This window comes from Manis pentadactyla, chromosome 10 (genome assembly GCF_030020395.1).
Source record: "Manis pentadactyla isolate mManPen7 chromosome 10, mManPen7.hap1, whole genome shotgun sequence".
NCBI classification, from domain to species: Eukaryota; Metazoa; Chordata; class Mammalia; order Pholidota; family Manidae; genus Manis; species Manis pentadactyla.
Window position 1 is genome coordinate 62,706,706 of NC_080028.1, and position 14,887 is coordinate 62,721,592.

General features: G+C 34.0%; 1 protein-coding gene across 6 annotated transcripts in view; it reads right to left on the minus strand.

Annotated features, from left to right (window-relative positions):
- PTPRR (protein tyrosine phosphatase receptor type R) overlaps positions 1–14,887 on the minus strand; it is a 224,182-nt gene that overhangs the window by 55,269 nt on the left and 154,026 nt on the right. The gene's annotated exons all lie outside the window — the stretch shown is intronic.

Here is a 14,887-nt window from a genome sequence, read left to right on the forward strand (position 1 = left end):
TAGTAAAATTTCCCAGAGGAAATCCTGTGGGGAAGAAATATAATAAGTATAAAATGCATGGGCCCAGGAAGACGATAAATGAATTTCACTCTAAAACAAAAAGACAATCATATCATTTTATAACAGAGAGAACATTCTAGTACAGCAAATGATTGATTTCTCTGCTTGAGAGCACCTGTTTCGCTAGGTAGAATGTTGCTCTCCCATTTGAGTGATTAAATGAAAAATTTTGAATTCATACAATATCTGACCTATTATATGTAGAAGGAGGCAAAATTTACTACACTCTTCTTCTATTATTAACATTTAACACCAATTGAATTTGTTACACTGTTCTTTGATCACAGACTTGGATCTAGTTTAAATCAATGTTCTGCACTTCACTTTAGCTCTTTTGGCCTCAGGCCCCTTAATCTGAAAATAGGATTAATAACAGAACTCACAGGGTTGATTCACATTTTGAAAGTTAAAAGTGAACCTTTCTAGCCTAGTACTTGGCATATAATACACATATGTGAATGATGATAGTAATTAATAACAGTGTGTTAATTCTTATTTCACTCTATGTATATAGTAAGGCTGTGGGTGAGCTATATGGCATATACACTAATAAATATTTGAAGGAGGTGATTTTGGGAAAGTTGGGTAATAACGAAGAGTCAGTAGCAGTGTTACATATGCAAAATCAGTGGTCATCTAAGTGGCGACCATTTTTCATACCTCAAGCCCTTAAAATTCTAACCTCATGTTCTTAAAATTAATAACTTTCTTTACAATTAAAAAGTGATACATATTCACTGTAGAAACAATATAACAAAACATAGAAAAATGTCTCATAATACCAACAGTTAGAGTAACTGCTAATTAATACTAACTACTCTAAGTAGCACTTAGAGTACCACTAAAACTAATAATAAACTAAAAAAGCTGCTAATAACTGCTAATAATATTTAATGTATATGTTCTTCAAGTCTTCATATATATATAATAAAACCGATTTTTTTACTCTACATATTCTTTTATGACTTGCTTTTTATTTAAGTATACATCAATGTCTTTTCATGTCTTCAAATTTATTTAAGTACTATTTTCAAACACTCTGTAATATTCCATTTGAATGGATGTATCACCATTTACTTAACTCATACTTTATTTTGGAACACTAAGTTATTTTCACTTTTTCACCATTATAGACAAGACTGCAAATGAAAAGTCTTTTATCTAAATATTTGTGCATTTGCATTATTATTTTTAGATTAAGGCATTTTAAGAACAAACTCAAAATCTCTGAGTTTGGAGAAGTCACTGGACACATGAGTGTGGAAGAGGCATTTAGACTGGCCCCTAGAGTTCATTAACTTTGAATGAGCTCAGACCATCTTCATGTCTTGTTCAGACCTTTGCAGCAGCTCCCTAGCAAGCTTCTGTAACTGTAAAATCTCCCAGTCCAATGTTTTCTTCCAGATTTCCCCCAAAGAGGTCTGAGCACAATACTAAAACTCACAAATAGCTGCACTTGGACATAAGATGCTTTCTTATCTATTCCAGCCTCACCTCCTATCACATCCTTATCTAAACATGTGCTCCAGGCAGGCCAATCAACCTGCAACTCTGTTTGCTATGTCTGAAATGAGCTTGCCCCAGGCCTTCCAGATCCAATTCCCCAAATTCCTTTGAAATCTCTTACAATATATGGCTCCAATTTATCATATTTAGTAGAAATGATTTACCCTAAAGTGTGCCTGGAGTACAAAGATTTTGACTTTAATTCTTCCTCTGTGTCTAGAAAGCAACACATGAAAAGCAACATTTTTGTTGTCTGCATGAATGAATGGTTGCAAATAAATTGGCTAGGGTAATGCTATATGTAATTACTACGCTTAGATGGCTTTTCCAATCCTTCTGAAAATAAAAGTGGGGGTTCATTGTAGACTGAAGTTTGAAAACTGAGAAGGGAGAAGCCACTCTTATCCAGATACAGTAAACATCACTGTTGATATGTAGTTTGAATCTTATTTAAATATCAATGAAGTCTGGTCTGAGACTTAACATCTTAAAAGCTATGGTGACTTTGTTCCTAAAAAAGAAAAAAAGGTAGTGCCCTGTCTTGTAGCTAAATATGATTAGTTTTTACTCTTTTTTGGCATTTGGTATTGTTTTGACTGTCACTCATAATGAGGAGGCTGTTTCTTTTGTAACAAAAGAACAAAATGATAGCTCTAATTTTAGTTTCCAAGTTTAGTTTTTCCAATTTTATAAAGTTAGTTAAGAAAAAAGAGGCTGAAGAAACATTAATAAGTCTGAATGAGTAAACCATTCTTTCTGAAATAAGTTATCTTTCTTTGAATTTTTAGCAAATATATATATATATATATTCAAACACACACATATACAATATTTCTTAAATAGCACAATACAATTAAGAATGCTTTATATCTTTAAGCAATTACCAAAGAACTTTTAGTACTGAACATTACAACTAAATTAAATATATTAATTTCTTTCAAGACCAGAAATGACACACGTGATTACAATAATTGATAGAGCTCAGCTAAAAATGTGAATCATCGAAAAACATAGAACTTCTCAGCTAAGCTTCTTTAGCTTTTCTTTTTTTTTAACATCTGGTTGTGTAGCCCAATATTTAATATGAATTCTGCAATCTTTGGGGAAATTGAGTCACTTTTTAATTCAAGACTGTTTTCTTAGTCTTAAATAGTAATGGAAGTACAATTTTATACCTCAGTAGTACAATATGAAAAATAGGTATAAAGCAACATAAGTGATATTGATAATACTGTAGGTCAGAGAATTTAACTGCAAAACTGTAGTTAGGCAATGATTTCACCTCTGGCTGCAGCTAGAGTGAATGCTGATAGTATTTCTCAGAAACTAATAATTGAAGAGAGAAAACTTGACTACTTAGAGGACTCTGCTAAGCAGCAGCAGCCTATACAATTTCTCTCCTTTAAAAAAAAAGATTGATAAACTTCTTCCTCTTGCCCTTTCACAAATTCTTAAGCATGGAGTGCATATTCATATTAGCATAAATGGACACTTTGGAAGTACTTGCATGCATGGAACTATGTTGTGATGAATAGGAATAGAGTAAGAGCTTTAGAAATATAGTTAATCAAGTATTTTTTCTTTAAATTTGCAATAGTATTTATATGCAGTTGTAGACATATTGAAGGTATTCCACAATCATAATCTCAACCATGCTACAAAAAAGTAGCCAATCTGATTTGGATCTTCGTGTAGCCAGTTGAAAAATAAACTAAGGATAAACGAATGGTTCAGAACCAAATGACATCATCTTAGACAAGGACCAGAGATATTTTATCCACCTAAAATTTGGGATCCACAAATATGTTAAAATTAACTGCATGATTCTAAATAACCAATGGGTCAAAGAAGATACCACAAGGGAAATTAGTAAATACTATGAGATGAATCAAAAAAGAAAATGCAACATTTCAAAACTTACAGGATGTAGTGAAAGCAGTGTTTAGAGGAGGAATTTATAGCCGTAACTTCTTACATTAAAAAAGAAGAAAGATCTCAAATCTTTTTCTAACTGAAACTTAGAAAATGGGAAAAGAAGAGCAAACTAACCCAAAACAAACTGAAGGAAAGAAATAATAAAAATTAGAGCAGAAATAAATGAGACAGAGAATAAGAAATCAAGAGGAAAATCAATGGAGCCAAAAGTTGGTTTCTTGGCAAGAACAACAAAAGCGACAAACTTTTAGCTAGACTGACCAAGAAAATGACATAAGACATGATTCAACTAAAATTTGGAATGAAAGAAGGGATATCACTATCCACTTTAAAGAAATAAAAGGATTATAAAGTAATACTATAAATAGCTGGATAAAAGACAAATTAGATAATGTAAACGAAATGGACAAATTCCTAGAAAGACATAAACTATTGAAACTAACTCAATATGAATAGATAATCCATAGACTAATCTAAATAGATCTATATTAAATAAGGAGATTAAATTAAAAATTCAATTAAAAAATTTACCACAAGAAAAGTCCAGGACTAAGTGTCTTCACTAGTGGATTCTACCAAATGTTTAAGGAAATATTAACACCAATCCTCACAGACACTTTCAAAAGACTGAAGGGAAGGAAACACTTTCCAGCTCATTATATGAAATGAATATTACCCTCAAATCTAAAGGCACTATAAGAAAACCACAGCTCAATATCAATATGAATGTAGATGTAAAAATCCTCAGCAAAATACTAACAAACTAAATTCAGCAACATATAAAAAAGATTATATGACCAAATGAGGTTCATTCCAGGAATGCAAGGTCAGATCAATATGCAAAAATAAAACAATGTAATAAGCCATATTAAAATAGTAGAGGATAAAAACCACACAATCATCTCAACAGATGGAAAAAAGCATTTGACAAAATGCAACATTTTTTGATGATAGAAGCACTCAAACTGGGAGTAGAAGGCAAGTTCTCTGACTTGATAAAATGTATGTTTATAAAAAAACCTACAGCTAGCATCATAGTTAATGGTGAAAGATTCAAAACTTTCCATCTAATATCACGCACAAGACGAAGATGTTTGCTCTTACCACTTTTATTTAATATTGTACTAGAGATTCTAGCCAGGGTTATTAGACAAGATAATGAGATTTAAAAAATCTAGATTGGAAAGGAAGAAATAAAACTATTCTATTTGCAGATGACATGATCTCATATATAGAAAACTCCAAAAAAATATTTAAAGTGATAGTCTAGTTCCACAAGGTTGCATAATGCAAAATCAGTAGAAGAAACCAATTGTATTTCCATATATTAGCAATGAATAATATGAAAACCACATTAAGAAAACAATTTTATTTACAATATCATCAAAAAGAATAAATACTTAAGAATAAGTTTTGCAAGCAGTGTAAGAGTTGTACACAAAACTACAAACTATTACTGAATTAAAGAAGACCCAAATAAATGGAGAGACATACCATGTTTATTATTGGAAGATTTATTATTAAGATGGCAATACTCCTGAAATATATCTACAGAGTCAGTGCAATCCCTGTCAAAAACCCCACTGGATTTTTTGCAGAAATTGATAGGCTGATCCTAAAACACATGGAAATTTAAAGCCAAAATAATCTTGAAAAAGAACCAGGTTGAAGGATTCATACTTCCTAATTTCAAAATTTACTACAAAACTACACTAACCAAAACATCAGCATTAACATAAAGACAGACATATAGATCAACAGAATAGAATTGAAAATCCAGAAATAAATAAGAAAAGATGTTCAACATTATTAGGCATGATGAAATCAAAACCACAAGGAGATACCACTCACTGTTGCTAGGATGGCTTTCAATAAAAAGACAATAATGTGTTGGTGAGGATATGAGAAATCAAATTCATACTCGCTGGAGGAAATGTAAAATGGTGTAGCTGCTCTGGAAAAACAGTTTGACAGTCCCTCAAAAAGTTAAACCTATAGTTACCATCTGACCAAGCAATTCTACTCCTAGGTGTATACCCAAGAGATTAAAAGCATATGTCCACACAAAAACTTGTACATGAATGCATATAGCAACATTATTCATAATAGTCAAAACTGGAAACAACCCACCCAAATGTTTACCAACTGATGAATGGATATACAAGATGCGGCATATCCATACAATGTAATATTATTCAGCCACAGAAAGGAAAGAAGTACTGATAAATGCAACAATATGAATGAACTTTGAAAACATTATGTTCAGTAACAGAAACCAGACAGAGGAAGTCACATATTTCATGATTTCATTTATGTGAAATGTCCAATCCATAGAGAGAGAAAGTAGATTGGTAGTTGCTAGGGGTTGAGGAGCAGGGAATTTGGGAGTGAATGATAATAGGTATGGGGTCTCCTTCTGGGTGAGGAAAATGTTCTGTAATTATAGAGAGTGGTGAAAAATTTGTCAAGACCTTATAATCAATATTTGTTATAATTTTATCACAACATCACTTTAATGATAAAGTGTCTGTTTGTTAAAAATTTAATAAAAATTTTGTTGGTTAAAAAAGAAAGAAAAAAGAACTGAATGGGCTATAAGCATCAAAACCATTTCCTAGAGGGACTGTTTTTAAATGGCAGAAGCTATTAAGCTTCAGTATATGTACAGAGACCCACAGACAGTGGCAGCTCTGATTATTTGCATCTGGTGGGACATCTACAGAAAATTTTGTAGTCAACATGTATGTAGATTTACATAACAATTGAAATTTAAGATAATAATATCATATAAGACAAAAAGAACAGTTGTTAGTAATAGTACATTTTTGCCATGGGCTTCATGAATGAAAATATGAACCATTTTATCACACAGCTCAACATTCCATATATTTTTATCACTCTGCCTGTTTAGCAATAGGCAGCAAATTTCCTAGTAAATGTATTCATGGTGACAAATTTTCTTAATACATCTCTGAGTTGTTATGATGACCTGCATTGCTTCTACCTTCAAGGTATGTTTTTCAGTCTCTCTCAGATAGATACTAAATTTAATTAAGATCTCTTCATACACACACATACACACACATACTCCATTATCTATTAAGGGTATTTTTCTCTTCCCCAAGAATCTGTTTGGAACTTCTGCTTTTTATATGTTTGCAGTCAGAGTGCAAATTTCATTTCTGCCCCCTCTGGGTAAGCAGTGGCTGAAGTTGCAGGAAAAGAGAAGGAAGAGAAGAGAAAGTACTGATTTTCACTGATGCCATCTTTCCTCTAACTCGAGTCAAGTAGGAGTCCTGACTTAGTTTGTGCATTCAACTCCTGGAGTAACAGGAGTTGGCCAGCTGGCCCTGGGATGATAAGTACCATCCTCCTAAGGTGGTTATGTGGCAAATAATGTCACAATAATGTAATGTTGGAATGAAATGTAATAAATGCTAATAATGATAATGATGACAGTTAACATTAATTAAACTTGCAAGAGGTGGTCTACTTGTATTATCTCACTTAATTCCTACAAAATTTTTTGAAAAATGGTCTTTTTTCCCCCCATTTTATAAATGGAGAAACTAATTATGATAAGTAACATACAAAAAGTCATACAGTAAGGTATGTGAACACAGGTAATGTGATTCCTGAAATGTCATTCTTAACCACAAAGCTGCCATGAACTTAGCTCAACAGCAATTTACTAGTGCCTACTATTTTTAGAAATCCTTCTAGGCCCTGGGGAGTGGGGTTGGACTAAGTTAATAAGACATGGTCTCTGATCTTGAAGACTTGACAAACTATGAGTAAATAAACCAATCTAGGTGAACTGAATATTATGTAGCTTGTTGTAGAATAGAGTAATGTCTAGGAAGTTAAAAGGGTAGAGGTTATTTATTTCTTTTTAAGAGCACTTTGCTTTATACTGAATCCTTGAACTTCCTTTAAATCATTGGATAGGAACATTTATAAAATAAAATTTTCCCAAAGAAAAATTTCACATTTATGGAAAGTAGGTATTTTAAAAAGAGATTAAATTGAATGTTTACTTGAAAGCTTTTTGAAGTCCTTCTCGGTCATTGTAAAAGGTAGAAACATCTTAAGTCATCAACCCAAGTACATCAAATTCTACCCTTACCTAAAATGAACTCAGTCAAAATTATGAAAATTTGCTATATTCAAAGTTTCCCCAAATGTTTATCCAAGTAGAGTAATTTATTTTAATACACCTTCCTGTGTTTTTTCAGTGTTCATTTAAAAGTGCACCCTCCAGAAATGCCATTGTGGGCTTTGATCAGTTAGAATGTTTTAGGGATAAACCAGGATGACGACTGCCTGCTAGGCTTTCGGCCTTGCACCTTGGAATTTCAGAGGAGGGAGTTGTTTCCTTTTGGCCAGTGAAGAGCCAGTTGCTTTTCTTGGTTACTCTGTGGTGGACACTGATTGCATTTAAAGTACCATTACTTTTCACGGGAAAGGAAGGCCTTCATCACCAGGAAGAGTTGTGATAGTGATAAATAAAGAGAGGGCACTTGATCTGATCATTATTATCATATTCTTGTCAATGGAATACACAATCGTATTATCAGTGATGCCTAGTACAAGGATAGATGTTTAAATATAAATTATTGAATATAGCTGCCAATAGTTAATATAAGTCTTTCCCCTCAAATAACTGGAAATTGTTGATCTGATGCCATTCATAGCAATTCAGTTTTATTTCTGGGTCTTCTCTTATCTATTGTCAGATAGAATAACTGCAAGATAACCCTGAATACTGAACAACCATTCACCATGTGCAGATGTCATACATACCAAGCAAAGTAAAGAATTCTTACTTTGGACACAGTGTTTTATTATTTATATTATGCCCAAGGAGCAGATGGACTGGTAAAAAATAAATATTTCTAGCATGCAAGATGACAATACATTCTTAAGAGTGAACTGAAACTTATCACATAAGGACACTTTTATATTTGGTGTAGGAAATACATCCCTTTGCTTTTCCTTAAATAAAAATGTTTTAAGTTAGCATGTTTCAACCATATAAAGTGAAAAAAAAAATGGTAAAGCAATGCCCAACTAATTTTCTAGAAAAAAATCAACTTTTTGATATAAAATTAAAGTAAAATATACTTTTCCCCTTTCTTATTGAGATATAATTCATATAATTTAAAATTCACCTTTAAAAGTTTGTAATTCAATTGTAGTGATTGAGTTGTATAAGCATCACAACACTTACTTTTATAATATTTTTCTTGCCCCAAAAAGAAACTCCTTACCAACTAGCAGTTACTCCCCATTCTTCCCTCTCCCCAGTCCCTGGAAGCCAGCAATTTACTTTCTGTTTCTATGAATTTGCCTATTGTGGACATTTCCTACACAGATGGGCTCACTCAGCCTGTGGCCTTTTGTGTCTGACATTTTTTACTTGGTATAATGTTTTCAAGATTCATCCATATTGTAGTATTTATCAGTAATTCATTCCTTTTTATAGAATAGTATATTCTATTGGAGGGATATAACACATTTATTTATTCACTTATCCGTTAATGGACATTGGGACTGTTTCCATTTAGGGCTATTATGTATGGCTCTGCTATGAACGTTTGTGTACAAGATTTCATGTGGACATATCTTCTTCCTTTGGTTGTTGTGTTTTTGGTGTCATAACTGAGAAATCATTGCCTAATCCAAGGTCATGAAGATTTATACCTATGTTTTCTTCTAAGAGTTTTATTGTTTTAGCTCTTACATTTAAGTCTTTGATCCCACTTCACATTATATTTTGGAAAACTTGTTGTCTTAGAGTAACAATGTGGATTTCATAAATAATAAATACTTAATAATTATATATTATAGATGATAAATTATATAAATCATATATTATAACATGAATATACTTACATATTAGGTAATTATAATATGTATTGATAAATATTTTAATGATGGATATTTATTTTCAATTATTTTTGCTATTATAAACAATATTTCAAGGGACATTCTTGAACTATATCATTTTTCATTTGTGTAAATGTGTTTGTAGGAATCATTATGAGAGATAATTAAGTCTCTGTTATATATCAAGTATAGCAAAAGTAAATTTTTTTTGTTATTTAAAACATTAGAAAAAGCAATGTCTTTACCTCTTTTATTTCCCCCTTCTCAGTTTCTAAACCTTTATAACAGAATAGAATTATTAGAATATTGGAATTATGGATAATAAAACACTTGGATTATACCTATACTCCAAAGTCATCTTCAACTTTCAGGTAGAATTATTAGTAATTTTCATTTTTTTTCCATTGTTTATCCTTATAAGTAAAAAAAAAAGTACATCTCCACTGAAGTTTATTTATTTATAAGTTAGATACTTGTACTGCTGTATTTGTATATTATGCAAATTATAAAACATTTACAATATTTGAAATAGGAAAGGGAAAGATTAAATTAAATATAAATAGTTTCTCTAATATTTTCTTTCTACAACCCACTGAATCATTCTGTACATTCCTTGGGGTGCATATACCCACTCTGAAACCACTGCCTCAGTTTCTAGACTTAGATATGCATGTGGTGGCTTCTTTCAACCACTCTGAATATTCAAGAAGGTAAACACCTGAGATGCTGCAACAGAATATCTACCATATTAGCTATAATTACTACTCAGGAAAGATTGTTTAAAATAACATTTTTGTCTATAATAGAAGCCAGTTCAATCTATCTTCTAGATATGCAACTGATAATCATTAAGTTTTCACTATGAGAATTTGCGATCCAAACAAGTCTATCTAGTCTATAACTGTGAAGACAAAATTATAAGTTCTAAAGTTGATATATTCAATGGCACTTCTCCAAGGCAGATGGCAGTGAAGAATATGTAGAAGCAGGCTTTTGAACAGAAGCTACAAGAATATTCCTTGTTTCTCTAACAAACTGTTCTCCTTCAGGTATTGTTCTGTAAGTTAATTCATTATTTTTTTTTGCCAGAGACCTCAACGTAGAAATCTTAATATTTATTCAGATAACTCTTCATCCCTGAGATACTCAACAATGACATTTTATTAGATCTCCAGGACATGTTTCTATGAATAATGAAGAAGGAAAATGTATATGTGTGTATATATATATATATATATATATTCCAGATAAAGAGACAATATAAGACTGGAATGACTAAATACCAACTGACTCGGTTATCTGAGCATGTTCAGTGGTCCTAAATGATACTAATTGTATTTCATTCTAAAAAATGGTCATTTCTGATATAACAGTGGACTTAAGGAATATACTTAGGAAATATACAAATGGGTTTAACTACTAAAAGACTTTAACAAAAGATGACAAGGTGTAGGATAATCAGATTTAGCGAACAAACACAGGATGCCCAGTTAGATTTGAAAAATAGCTCTAATTGTCAAATTTCTGTAATTTAATTTAAAAAGATGAATATAGGATATTCAGGGCATCCTGACAAAGTCAATACAGTACACAGGACAAAATCATTAAATATAGGACATATCCTGAATATACAGAATGCCTGGCAACCCTGTCAAGGTGAAGCATAATTCTCTTAATTTCAATTCCTAGGCATCTGTGCATTTCTTCTATGCATGGGAGAGATTTGTAGATGTGGGAAGGGAAATAAGAATTAACTAGCCAGCGATTTTCAAGACTGATTAGAAACAAATTGTGTGTTCTGTTTATCATAATGGTTTTCATTGATTCCAAATGAGAAAAATTAGTATTTGCTTTGACTATGCCCTAAATATTTATGATATAAAAACTTAGATAACTAGTCAGTGATTTTCCTGTAATAATGCTAATTGACTTCTGGTCTCAACAGGAATCCATACTACAAAACGACAAACAAGATCTTTCTTTAAAAATCCCACATAGCCACAGTACTTGAGAGGTGTTTCAAGTTAAGTCTGATTAAGGATAAAGTGAGTTTTAGAAGATCTGTAATTTTGATTTAATATTATATTATTTATTGTATTTGCAATTGCTTCTTGACTGCCAGACATTTGAAACCACAAAATACTGTAAGCCTTAACACTGGTAGTTATACTTAAGAGATTTTTCAAAAATACTTCATGGTCTGCTTTATATGTAAACACAAAACCATTCTGGGTTGAATATTTGGTAGAAAATTTTGAGAAGTTGCATGTTACATAAATTCTTTGTATTTCATGTGAAGGAAACGTATTCATTCCAAAAGATTGTTCTCAACAATGTAAATATTTTGAGTTTGCCTATAGTACAGATGAGGTACAATACTTATAAAAAATTGTAATGGGGAAGTACAAGAATGCACAAATTTGTAGACTGAGTTATATTTTATAGCAGCTTAAATATGTTTGAAATATCATGTAAAACATCTTGAAGGTAAGTCCTCTCAACTTTTTTAGCGTTTATTTGTCTCAGTTATCAATGTACATTTTCCACCAGTAATTCTACATGTCAGCTGAGGACATCTGGAGAGCCGTGAATGAGACAGAAACAAGATGATTAAGACAATCTGTTCAAATGGATAGAGTTCATTAACCGAACACCACTGACCAGTTCCTGGAGTGCAGGTCCACATCTAGCAAATTCCAGAAGTTCTTCAGACCTCAGCCAAGTCAAAATACACTATGGAAATAGTTTTTGACAAGAACTCTTGGGCTAAGCTCTAAGTAATCAGTATCTGGTTAGGACAGGAGTCACCCAGTATCCTGTGGAGGAAAACAGCTGACGCGAGGGCCATTTCAGCTTTCCCTCTTATAATCACGCTTTCTAATGTACTGCCAATTCGCTCGGGGGCTGCCCTCCAGAAGGCGTGGCATTACGGGAACCCTGGGTTCACGAATGCAAAATTTGCAAGGCTCTCTACCCCCATCTTTTCCTGCAGATCATTTCTGTGGTGAAATTGTGCTTTATCACGGAAAGCCCTTTTTAAAACAAATCCTAATGGAACTTACAAAACTCCCTGATGAGATTGTGTCATTGTTTTGTTAGGAGGGGCAGAAAAAGGGCAACAAATCCTTTCTTTCTTAGAAAGAAAACTGCAAAGGCTTGAGCCCCCAAGTTCTAGTGATTCCATACAATACAAATCTTTATCTTTGCTCACAAAGAAGAAATAAAAGCCCTTCTGATTGACCTCAAGTAAGAATCTTCTGAAAGGCCACATACGCTGAGCTGGGAAACCCTGTTGAGAGCATTTGCTGTCTGAAAAATACAGGGTCCCTGCGGGGACTGCCTTCTATAGATCATTAGGGACCTCTGGGAAGGGAGGTTTCTGTGATTGCGGCTCCCTGTCAGCCTTAGGATCGTAACATAGTCCTTTCTCTGTTTATTTGATTCGGGTCTTAAAATCTTACCGTGGCAACAAATAACCTCCAGCTCCATTTTTTGAAGAGAGAGATGAGAACTGCTTAAACGTCCTTCGAACAAAAAAGCAAAACCCCAACCTGCTACCAACCGTGCTTTCTTCCACCTGTCAGTGGCACACAGGTGCCATCTAGGGGTAGAAGGTGGTACCACGGGGTCTTCTCCGAATGGGATGGGTGTAGAAAGCTTAGGAAGAACAACTTATTTTATTTTAGAAAGCTACTTTTCCACTGACAAAATTGAATACAGCCGATCATGAATATAGAAAAGATTTAAACAGAAGAATTATGGGGTGCCTTGGGCATGAGGGGAAGCAGGACAAAGGACAGAGCATGGCTTTGGTGGCACACAGACCTGGGCACATCTCAGCCTACAGGACCTGTGACATCTATTTAAATGCCTGTGTCTCAGTGTTCTCATCATTAGAGTTGAGATTATAAAATCTATTTCCCTGAGGTGGTTGCAAGGAGGAAATGATACAACATAGTTGTAATGCCTCTTGTACAGTACCTGGCACATAGCAGCTGCTCAAAAAATGTTAGCTATTCATGGAGACCTATCAAAGTTCTTCTAGTCCCTTCCATTCCATACACAGGAATAGTTATTCTGGGACATTTTCTTACTGGTACTAATGCTAGACCTTGAGGTGTTATCCTATATTTAAATATGGCCAGTAAATGATCTTACTTTCCCCACCCCAACAACTTTTTCTCTGTGGATTCAGATGAAAGCTCAGATTTGGCTCTTTACTGAATAGGGTTTACCTACACAGAGAGATGCTTTGTAACAGTAACTCTTTCTATACTAAGCACCACAGAAGAGGTGAAGTTATTTTAAATGCATGTGTTATATAAACAAGATCACCCAGAAAAACACACTTGCCATGTGTCCCTGAAAGAAATGCATTGCAGACATTTATCTCTACTGTCAGATGCCCTACAAAAGCTCTACACGTACTACTGCCAAACACCCAAAAACTCTCAACTTCATAGGTTAGAAATAAGACTAAAGAACCACAGGAACAGTTTTGATTACAGTCAGTCAGCCAGCACTGCACATTACACTGCTGTCCAGGAATAGGCACTCATCTGTCCTGGCTAGCATCTCAGGAGGGGCGCCCACAGCTACAGTGAGTAACAACTGGCAGCCACCTCCCCTGGGCATGCACACTCCTTTGCACGTCTGATGTGACTGCAGGTGGAAAGAAGAGCAGGCACACAGTGGATGGTTCCTGTTCAAACAGACTGTCATGCAAATCAAAAGGGGAATTAAGATAAGGGGGAAGAAAAGAGAATATTAAATGCCTTTCAAATACATTTTAGGTTTGCTGTAGGATTCTATCTGGGTTCACTATCAGATTTCTTAGAGGGCCCTAGCAAATACCAAGTCTACCCGACTGCTTAAAAATACTTATTTCGCATCTTGGACTCTTCGGCTACCTGGCTATTGGTAAGACCTGGATTATGGCTCTGCAAAATGGTTAGGATTCAAAACATTGCAAACTTTTTCTAGCATTTAATCTTTATTTCACAGACCTAGCCTCCCTATTTTTCAGTGAAAACAGAAAACAAGTGGTTCAAAATTCCCCCTGCTAGAACACCTAGGAGAGAAATCTTCGTGGATGATGCTGGGATTGACAGGTCACCGAGGTCCTGAGACTCTCAGTGAGTATGCTTAGCAGTTCTCTGGGGGCTCTGTGGCCTCAGTTACCCCCAGTTTTAGGTGTATCCAAATGTGTGTGGGGGCAATGTTAAGAAAGAACAAGCCGGCAGAGTTTGTTCTCAAAATAAGGGAGAACTGGATGAACAAATGTCCTAGTGCTCTTCTGCCTTTTAGGAAATTTGTACTGGTTGTGGACTCAGTCACCATGGACACTTCCTCTCCCACCCACTTCTTTCCTGCTTTCTTACCACCACAAGCCAGGGTACTTGTAGGTCTTGCGCTTAGGACTTGCAAATGCCTCGGGTGAATAAGGAGGCTTTTCCTGTGCAAGAACATGAGACATTTTAGGAACAGGAAAAGTCTA